The sequence below is a fragment of the Asparagus officinalis genome, chromosome 4 (assembly GCF_001876935.1).
Source record: "Asparagus officinalis chromosome 4, Aspof.V1, whole genome shotgun sequence".
NCBI lineage: Eukaryota > Viridiplantae > Streptophyta > Magnoliopsida > Asparagales > Asparagaceae > Asparagus > Asparagus officinalis.
Window position 1 is genome coordinate 110091602 of NC_033797.1, and position 11566 is coordinate 110103167.

The following is an 11566-nucleotide window of genomic DNA, read 5'->3' on the forward strand; positions in this document are numbered from 1 at the left end:
GTTTGGAATATGGAGAAAAATGGATGTTTACTGTGAAATATGATCTACTTATAGCACAAATGAAACTTAATTGAGTTAGGGTTTATAAGTGTTTAAAAAAATATGATTACTAGTGTTGTTCAAATGAATTAACATGTAGTTGAATTAGGGTTTTTAGAATTCAACTCGTTTATCTTTTTTATCATAAATTAGAGTTTTAAACTAAATTCAACAATAAATAATAATAAAATTAAAAATTCTAAAGCTCAGTAGAAAAATCATACCTTTTAAGCAGATGAACAACTGAGCACGGAGTAACTGCGTACGCCGTGTGGTCACGTTGGCCTCTAGAAAGCTGGGGAAGAGGGGAGGGGTAGGGTGAGGGTGAGGGGAGGGTGGGGAAGGTGGGAGGGGGCTGCCAAGGGGGGGAGGGGGCTCGGAGGGGGGGGAGGGGTCAGGAGGGGAAGGGGCTCGGGAGGGGAAGGGAGGGAGGGGGCTACCAAGGAGAGGAGGGAAGGGGGGCTGCGAGAGGGGAGGAGGGTCGGAGGGGGAGGGAGGGTCGGGAGCGAGTAGAGAAGGGGGACAGTAGGGCTGGGGGAGGGGAAGGGGGGTTCAGGAGGGGCCGGTGGAGGGAGGTCGGGAAGGGGAAGGAGGGTCGGGAGAGGCGCGGGGGGAGGGGGTCGGGAAGGGAAGGGGCGGGGGGAGGGGGGAGAGTGAGAGAGAGAAGGGGGGCCTGGCGGCTGGGTTAGGGAAGTGAGTTGCCGCTAAGCAACCTAGACGGAATTCGTTAGATTGACAGGCACGGCTAAGACAGGAATTCCGTCTAGGTTGAATTTTTCGTCTAGTTTGTCAAACTAGACGGAATTTTTCTAGTTTGATCCAAACTAGACGGATCAACCTAGACGAAAAATTTCTTTCTAGTTTGATATAACCTAGACAGAAAATTTTTCCGTCTAGCTTGTTCCGTCTAGATTGGTGGTATTTCTACTAGTGTTATTTCTCTGAAAAATTTATAAAATATCCTCATGTAGTTATAAACTAGCACATTTAGCGGCAACCCCCCACCGAGCCCCCCCCCCCCCCCAACAAAAAAAAAAAGAAAAAAAAACAAAAATACTTTTTTCATTAAACAATATCGCAGGAGTACCATGTGACGGCCCATGTAATGGCCTAGATATCGCATTTATTTTGTGAAGAAAATAGAGAGGGGGATTTTTACCATTGCATTGTCCACACGACAGCCTATGACCTTTTAGGATAGGCAAATCAAAATAAGATGGCAGGAATTTTAATTTTAAAATCTTAAAAGAATTTTTTGTCATGACCACAGGCTGTATTTCTTTCATTCTCAATTTATAATAACTTACAAAATTTAGATTTCAGCTTTTGATCCAATTTCAAGGATCCAAATCAAAACATTAACTTGTTATGGGAGCAGGTTATTGGATGATTTGGCCTCATTTTGTCCCCTAAGTCCTCCTCAATAATTTTATTTTATCTATCATCATCACATTTTAATGGAAAAAGAATGTAGGTTTATCCTACATACCAACGCGTACAGTTGTAGTAAACTCAATTAGCCTTCAGTTTGAGTATAGTAATACAGTTTCTAGGGCAAACTAAAAGAAACCTGTTACTTAATTAGCTAAACAGAGTTAGTTAGGGGATTGTGTGTTTAGTTAATTTGTAGGGCTCAGCTACATCAGAGGAGAAGCAAGCAAGATGGCTCGCCCATAAGTTCTCTCCCTCCACATTCCTTGCCTAATTTGACTTCCCTTGCCATCCTAGCAAATGAGCAGCTCCCCTCTCTATCCTCCATAAAAAATTATCGTTTATTTCCTTTTTTTTTGTGATTAATTAATTAATTAGCCCGGTTGACTTGACTCCCACAGTATCAGTCTCCCCCACCCACCCGCCTCCCCGATCTACCCGCCTACCCTCCTCTCTCCTCCTTCATCCACTTGTCACCAAGGACTCCAACCGAGCCCAACGGGCTCTCGCATCCGCAACCAACCAACATCCCAACTGTAGCCCTTCAAATTTACTATTCTACCTCTCCTCACTTAGCTTAGTCTTGCACCATCCAAACTCACTAACTAATAGCAGCACCCACCACTACAAAACCAACCACCCAACCTCCTCTTTAATCTTAACAAATTCCTCCGTTTATTTTTACTAATTGATTATTTTACAATGGCTATGATCATTGACCAACAGCAGCAAACTTACAAACACTACTGCAGGATCTGCAACAAAGGCTTCGGCTGTGGTCGGGCCCTCGGGGGCCACATGCGCGCCCACGGTATCAACGATGACGGAGGCGAAGGAAGTAAGGCCGACGGCGACGATGATCCGGCAGATGGATTTCTATCGACCCTAATTTACGAACCAGCAGTGAGAGTCCAGTCGTCATAATAATCCTAATCAGGTTGACAGCAATCGAAGCAGACGAGAGCATAATATGGAAATCCTCCATTGATAACAATGCTGGGGGTGGACCCTCAGATGAAAACAATACAAGGGAGGACTATGTTACTTCTCCCGCATAATCGCTCGAAGAAAGATATGATTGAGGATAAGAAGATGAGGGACTTAGAGAGCAAAATCAACACGTTGATGAGTGCTCAGGAGATAAAGAAGTCCGGAATACCATGTCCATACCTGAGGGATGGGAGTCAATCTCATACCTAGCAAGTTTAATCTGATTAACTTCACGCCATTCGACGGAAAGGGTTCGCCTCACCTTCATTTGATAATATTTCAAGTCCTATTTGGGGATAATCTCCTACAATGAACGCTTTAATAGTACGGTCATCCGTCAGTACTCTCACGGAGCGGCTTTCGATTGGTATCGTCGCCTCAACCAGGGAGTATCAACAGTTGGGACAACATGGAAGACATATTTCTTACGAATTTCTTCGATGACGATACCAAAGTTTCCATCGGAACGTGTTCGATGAGTAACAGAAGGACGGAGAGTTGGTGGAAACTTCATTAAAAGATTTCGGACAAAACGATGAATTGTCGAGATCCAGTCAGTGAAGATTTATCCTTGAGACTTGTCGCAACAACCTTTGCTAGATAATCCTAGAAGCTATAGAAATGGTGCCGTCCAAGACTTGGAAGGACTTGAAAATGGCGAGAGAAGCGAGCCGAACGTTTTCTCAAATGGAAGAAGGCCGAAAGAGGTCAAACGACTGCTAATACCCCAAAGCAGAATTTTGTTCCTCGAGGTAAAGGAAAGCTCAAGCGAATGCGTGGATACGAACCAAACATTCGAATTGCAACCACAACAGCAACAACAAACACAAAAAAGACCTCAACAATCGCAATGGCAACAGAGGTCACAAAACCAAAGATTGCAGACCAATTTTCAAAGTTATTCTTTCAAGGAGGACGAAGTTCCTGGTCTCTTCAAATACCTCGTGGAGAATACAACAACAAGTTACCTCTAATCCCAAGATCAGGAAGATGCCAGGAAGGTTAATGACCCGAAATACAACGCATTCCACAACGGTCGGTGCATCATCCGACCAAAGCATGTTACGCCTCAATGATAAAATCCAAGCGTTGATCGATGTTTGAGTTCTTACGGTGAAATCATCCAAAGAGAAGAAAGTGGGTGTAAATGCCATGTCAATTAGCTCGGATCTGTTACTTTGAACTGGTTCCAGCCTGAGCAAGTGATAAATGTAGCTATGAAGACGTCAACGACGATTCTCACAAACAACGCCAGAAAGGACTTGTGCACACACACCCCGAATAGCAAAAATTCTCTGGGTCTATTCCTGATCTGATCGAAGATGAACAATGGGCTGGGTCATCATCTAAGAAGAAATCAAAGGGGAAAGGAAAGTCCTGTTAAGGAGTTGCAACTATTCCAAAAGAAAATGATGAAGGAATTCCTACTTTCCCACTCTCCGAAGACGAGCAAGAGGTCTTTGTACCAGGAGTGGAAATGAATATCATTTTCAAGTATACGAGTGCTTCCGATCAATTGGCTAAACAGGAGGTACTAAAACCATCCCTCTAAGACATTAGCAAAAATGGGGTGGTCACGACTCCCCGCACCAGTTGAAAGAGCTTAGCAAAATCTAAAGGAGAAGAGCCGTTATACCAAGAGGGCCCAGGACCCGAAGCAGTCTCGATTTAATCAACCGATTGGAGAGACAAATCGGGGACCTCGAACACCTACACAAGCTTCGATATTATGTCGTAGTTAGCCAATATACCGGCTAGAATAACTCTATACGACTACTACGTCTTCGAAGGACACAAGGAAGCATTACAGGAAGCCTTAGCCACTCTGACGTTTTCCTGACTCAAATAAAACCATTCCCTGAAGAGCCAGAGCCTTCAGTGCAGCATTCAACCTCGCGGCACAACACCTTCCTTGATTTCTTTCACCAAGGAGGACATGCAAACAAAGAATTCAAAGCATGACCGGCCTTGTATTTACCGGGCATATTGGCTCCAGCGTTGTCGATCCGAGTTCCGTTATCAGCATCTGCCACTTCGATTGATGTATAATCTCGAAATACCGGCTAGTGGCTAGCCTCCATAGACACTACGATCTATGGATTATCATAGGATAGTCTTTGTTCTTCTAATAATAATGGCGGTTGGGTTTGTGAGACCAAAGGGCTTTTAATAGTTCTTTACTAAGCTAAAAAAAGTTGGCATTTACTGCGAGTGGGTGTTTCTCACTTTAACTGGGTCTTTCCTATAAATACTTCCGTCACTCTTATTTGCTGCAGCCTCAATGGGTAATCTTCATATATATATGGCGAAAGTATCATGACGGGAAAGAAGGTTCTTGATAAAAGCTGGTTTTGAGAGTGGGTAACGTTGAATCTATTCGGATTTAGGATGGTATGAGGATTTCTTCGAACCCTAATTTTCAAGTCTGCTCTCCGAATGTAGTTAGTGTTTGGAGGGTTTGTGATCTTATTCTTCCAAATCGCAGTAGGACTATCATCTTATAAATTCTATTTTTTTTCTCGTTTTGAAGCTTCAGCTATTCCTAGCATTTTTTGGGGCAATATAATTAAGAAGATGGAATTGTTTGGAATATGGAGAAAAATGGATGTTTACTGTGAAATATGATCTACTTATAGCACAAATGAACTTAATTGAGTTAGGTTTATAAGTGTTAAAAAAATATGATTACTAGTGTTGTTCAAATGAATTAACATGAAGTTGAATTAGGGTTTTAGAATCACCTCGTTTATTCTTTTTTATCATAAATTAGAGTTTTAACTAAATTCAACAATAAATAATAATAAAATTAAAAATTCATAAAGCTCAGTAGAAAAATCATACCTTTTAAGCAGATGAACAACTGACACGCCGTGGTCACGTTGCCGGGGGGCTAAAAAGCTGGGGGAAGAGGGGAGGGTAGGGTGAGGGTGAGGGGAGGGTGGGGAAGGTGGGAGGGGCTGCCAAGAGGGGGGGGGGCTCGGGGGGGGAGGAGGGTCAGGAGGGGAAGGGGCTCGGGGGGGAGGGAGGGAGGGGGCTACCAAGGAGAGGAGGGGGAAGGGGGGCTCGAGAGGGGGGAGGGTCGGGAGGGGAGGGGGGTCGGAGCGAGTAGAGAAGGGGGGACAGTAGGGCTGGGGAGGGGAAGGGGGGGTTCAGGAGGGGCCGGTGGAGGGAGGTCGGGAAGGGAAGGAGGGTCGGAGGGCCGGGGGGAGGTGGGTGGGAAGGGGAAGGGGCGGGGAGGGGGGAGAGTGAGAGAGAGAAGGGGGGGCCTGGCGGCTGGTTAGGGAAGTGAGTTGCCCTAAGCACTAGACGGAATTCCGTTTTAGATTGACAGCAACCTAGACGAATTCGTCTAGGTTGACAGGCAACATAGATAGAATTCCGTCTAGGTTTAATTTTTCGTCTAGTTTGTCAAACTAGACGGAATTTTCTAGTTTGATCCAAACTAGACGGATCAACCTAGACGAAAAATTTTTTCTAGTTTGATTATAACTCTAGACAGAAAATTTTTCCGTCTAGCTTGTTCCGTCTAGATTGGTGGTATTCTACTAGTGTTATTTCTCTGAAAAATTTATAAATATCCTCATGTAGTTATACAACTAGCACATTTTAGCGGCAACCCCCCCGACACCCCCCCCCCCAAAAAAAAAAAAAAAAAAAAAAAAAAAAAAAAAAAATACTTTTTCATTAAACAATATCGGCAGGAGTACCATGTGACGGCCCATGTAATGGCCAGATATCGCATTTATTTTGTGAAGAAAATAGAGAGGGGGATTTTTACAATTGCATTGTCCACACGACAGCCTATGACCTTTTAGGATAGGCAAATCAAATATAAGATGGCAGGAATTTTAATTTTAAAATCTTAAAGAATTTTTTGTCATGACCACAGGCTGTATTTCTTTCATTCTCAATTTATAATAACTTACAAAATTTAGATTTCCAGCTTTTGATCAATTTCAAGGATCAAATCAAAACATTAAACTTGTTATGGGAGCAGGTTTTGGATGATTTGGCCTCATTTTGTCCCCTAAGTCCTCCTCAATAATTTTATTTTATCTATCATCATCACATTTTAATGGAAAAAGAATGTAGGTTTATCCTACATACCAACGCGTACAGTTGTAGTAAACTCAATTAGCCTTCAGTTTGAGTATATAATAGAGTTTCTAGGGCAAACTAAAAGAAACCTGTTTACTTAATTAGCTAAACAGAGTTAGTTAGGGATTGTGTGTTTTAGTTAATTTGTAGGGCTCAGCTTACATCAGAGGAGAAGCAAGCAAGATGGCTCGCCCATAAGTTTTCTCCGCTCCCATTCCTTGCCTAATTTGACTTCCCTTGCCATCCTAGCAAATGAGCAGCTCCCCTCTCTATCCTCCATAAAAAATTATCGTTTATTCCTTTTTTTTTGTGATTATTAATTAATTAGCCCGGTTGACTTGACTCCCACAGTATCAGTCTCCCCCACCCACCCGCCTCCCCGATCTACCCGCCTACCCCTCCTCTCTCCTCCTTCATCCACTTGTCACCCAAGGACTCCAACCGAGCCCAACGGGCTCTCGTCATCCGCAACAACCAACATCCCAACTGTAGCCCTTCAAATTTACTATTCTACCTCTCCTCACTTAGCTTAGTCTTGCACCATCAAACTCACTAACTAATAGCAGCACCACCACTACAAAACCAACCACCCAACCTCCTCTTTAATCTTAACAAATTCCTCCGTTTATTTTTACTAATTGATTATTTTGCAATGGCTATGATCATTGACGCACACAGCAGCAAACTTACAAACACTACTGCAGGATCTGCAACAAAGGCTTCGGCTGTGGTCGGGCCCTGCGGGCCACATGCGCGCCCACGGTATCAACGATGACGGAGGCGAAGGAAGTAAGGCGACGGCGACGATGATCCGGCAGGTTGTGGGAGTGGGGATCCTGACCGCCGAGCAACAAGCGGATGTACGCGCTTCGTACCAACCCGAACCGCCTCCGAAGCTGCCGCGCGTGCGAGAATTGCGGCAAGGAGTTTGTCTCTTGGAAATCCTTCCTCGAGCACGGCAAGTGCAGCACCGATGACGATGAGCCCGAGGACAACGATTCAAGCTTCCTCTCGTTGTCGGATGCCGACGATGATTTCGATCGCGGAGGCTGTGCCGGATGGACGAAGGGGAAGCGGTCACGTCGAGCGACTTATAATAATAAGATGGTCGTGTGTCCGTCTACCGAGGAGGAGGATCTCGCTAACTGTCTTATGTTACTTTCTTCCGCTCGTGTCGATCCGGTGTTCGCTTCAGTGGAGCCAGAGGAGTCGTGTGCATCGGCGAAGTAGAGCGAGGAGGAGGGACCGGAGACGACAGATTATCCTGCGGCTAACTGCCGGCCGAATGCCGAGAGATTGAAGGCGGCGATGGTTCATTCAGCAGCTAATTATACACTACCGAAAGGGATGTTCGAGTGTAAAGCTTGCAAGAAAGTATTCACTTCTCATCAGGCGCTTGGCGGACATAGGGCCAGTCATAAGAAGGTTAAGGGGTGCTTCGCCGCAAAGCTTGATGACATCGACGATCCACCAATCAAGGATGATACAGCTATCGGAAATGAGCAGAATCAAGATGTGTTGGCAATGGCGATTGTGCCATTTAACAACGTCCCGCTGGCGGTGACGCCGCTGAAGAAGAAGTCAAAGGTGCATGAATGCTCGATATGCCACCGGCAATTTGCATCAGGTCAGGCTCTCGGAGGGCACAAGAGGTGCCACTGGATCACGTCGAATTCAGGTCATGACCCGAATCCAATGGCGAAGCCTCACCATCATCCACAGACGCATCAAGAAGAGAACAACCGGATCGGTACTAATCATGAGCTAACGTTAAGACCAATGTTCGACGCATCAGAGACGCTCGACCTCAATCTTCCAGCAAGGCACGACATCGGGAGCCCGTTGACGCTCGACGTGCCGACAGCGTTGTACTTGCAGCAACCGTGGGTGGATCAGAAGAAAAAGGGTGTAGCTACTAGCGGTGTGAAGGATAAGAAAGAAATTGATAATGAAAATGGAGGAGGATGTAGCGTTACTAATAAGACTGATGATTACATAATGGAGGATGAGATTGATAGTAAGGTGAAATTAGCTAAGCTGAGTGAGCTCAAGGATATGAATGTGGGAGAAGAGTCTCCTTGGCTGCAGGTGGGGATTGGTTCTTCAGAGAAACCACGAGACTGTATTTTTAGACCCAAGGTTTTCAATTTTCACTTGGGAAATTCATTTCTTTTTTTTCTTTTCACTTGGGAAATTCATTTTTTTTCTTTTGCCCTTTTCGGTTTCAGAAAGTTGTAAATAAAATAGACCTGTCTCATGAAGGCTAATTAAAGTTTCGAATAAAAAATTATTCTTTTCATTCGTTTAATTTTTTTATTGTCTAACTGGATTTTCTGGAGGACCAGGGTTAGTGTTGGAGTATATCTAAGTCCTTGTTCTTCTCCAAATACAAATCATTTTCCTAGTCGTCATCCTATTCTTTTTTCTTAAAAATGATATATAGAGCGTGTTTTATATTCTGAATTTACTTCGAAATTGGACAATGGTTAAAAAATATGAAGACGAAAAATATTTAAACTAAAGTATTTGAAAGGAATTTCCATATAATGTAGTACATAGATTTAAAAAGCTAAATGATAGGAGATAAATTATATTTAATTTAATTTAGTTTTTTAATGATGGAAGGCAAAGATTGCATGGATATACATTTGTCATCATTGCAGAATCTAGAAGTCTACCGAGAATCATAGAAGATCATAGAAGGTTAAAAAAGTCTTTTACCCTATACATACTAAACTACAGTGGCAACATACAAAACGTTTCTTTTCATCATTGCCATTAGCATATTGCAGGGGTAAAAAAAAGAAATTCCGCAACAACTAGGTACTTGTAGCCTACAGTAGATTACAAGTATGTGAAGCCATGGTGTCCTTTATAAAAAAACACAAAATATCAAATTGATATAAAACTAGTGCTCTTGGAAGAGTTGAGGAAAGTGTTTTGAATAATTTCCATCCTTTATATATGAAGTACGTAGCTGTTACTTGTTAGGACACCAAAAGGACTTCATACATAGTTGGGTCCTTTCATTGTTCAGGAAATCCAAAAATAGTAAAATGTATAAGGAATAATATGTTTATGGATCACTCAACAGTGTAGAGTAATTGCATAGATAAAAGAAGAATTTTTAAAAATTAGTAGCGCCCGAATAATACTTCTAGCGAAAAATCTTATTTAGTAAAACGATTTTAAGAATGGACTGCAATAATAATTTTAAGTATGTAGGCATTCAAAAATGCCAAACTTCAAAATATGAGAATGATTGTCAGGAAAACGAACCTCGTCTCAATCCGAGATGAGGCTCGTCGTTTAGTGAAGATCCACTTTGAGAACGTGGGTCGCCGAGCAGCGAAGCTCAACAACAAAAGCGAAGCTCAACAAGAAAAGCGAAGCTCGTCAGTAGAAACGGGGTTCGTAGTTCATAGTTTGAAGAATGAGGCTTGTTAGTGAAGATCAAACTTATCGCCAGACTTAAGCTCGTCAGCGAAGACGAGATTCGACAAAAGTAAAGTCACCAAATTTACTATGCAGTTGGACCCAGCTATTGAAGACGAAGTTCATTTGTGAAGATGAAGTTCGTCAGACGAGGTCAGTGAAGACATAATTCGTCAGAAGAAGCTCGCTTACTGCAAAGTTTGCCTTGTAAGATGAACCTCATTACGTATCGAGGCTCGTCCAACTTGACGAACCTCGTTTCAATTAAAGACGAGGCTTGTCATCCACATGAGATCTAGCTGTAATGGCTCCGAAGACTTAGTCAGCCACGTGGATTAATCTTCAGGAGCACGTTACGGCGAGCGCTGATTTGGAGGAGGTAGTTATGCTCCTTTACCCGTGATCTTAGCACGTCAGTTACGTGATTACACCCTATAAATAGTCATGGATGGCTACAAAAGAAGGGGTTGGAACTTTTGAGCTCATGGCAATTTATACGTCGAGAATCATCATATATCAGAGCTTCTGCGTATAGATCTAGAATTCGAACCTTGATTTTAGCAGTCTAACGAATGTCAGAAGGTTCAGAAATCTTGTTATGATCGTCAACGGGAGGTAATCTTGACTTGAGCATCGAGGAAAGTATCCTTTCGTTACCAAGAGTCCACATTAAACAAGTAAAAGCTGAATTAATCTTCTCTTCATCTGTAATCGAGATTGTGTGAGTGATTGTAAGGTTTCGTACTAGGTGATTGAACCCATTTCTCAAAACAAGAATTAATCAAACATAAATTTTTCGACCCTACTGACGATGGTGACCACAGTGGGAGCAGCTATTCATTCTGATGAAATGGTGGTGGTGCAGTCAGACAAGATTACAGTGGGAACTAAAGTTGAGACCCTGGTCATCGAGTTTGACCAGACCAAGTACGAGGAGTTTATCTCCTCTGGAGCATCCAGTCCCACAAAGGTATGTAAGTGTTGTCGAGTTTCATATGAGACTTCAGCCCAAGTGGCTTCTGATGATTCAACTCGAGTTAACCTTGAGGAAAAGTCCATGCCTCTCAAAGAGGAGGCTCCAGCAACTAGCCGTCACGCTAAGAAATGGGTTGTCAAGCAACCTAGCCAAACTTTAGCTTCTACCAGCCAAACTATGGCTTTTGATAACGAACCTCACTCAGTTTCGGCCGAGGTAAAAGTTCCTATTAGTCCACTGTCGAGACGCGCTCGACAACGTCAACGCCAGAACGAAGTTCACCATAGGGCTCAAGCTTTGGTCTCGCTAGATGGTTTTCACTATCGACCGAGAGCTGACCAACTCAAAGTTAACAAGTCTGATGAGGGTCAAGTGACCAAGGAACGTAAAAATGACGGACCTCATCCTCATACCTGAGTAGGCTCAGAACATGAATCTCATCATCAAAAAGAGGTTCAGCAAACTCAACAAGTGGTTCATACCGAGGTTTGTCAAGAAAACGAACCTCGAATTAAGAACCAATCGAGAAGGCGAACTTGCCAACGAACCTCGTCATATGAATGACGTAGTTTGTCAACCTACCCATGTTAATCAACC

The 11566-nt window shown here is 43.3% G+C and overlaps 1 pseudogene; it reads left to right on the forward strand.

The window, feature by feature from the left end:
- Positions 2173 to 9248, forward strand: LOC109839147 (annotated as a pseudogene).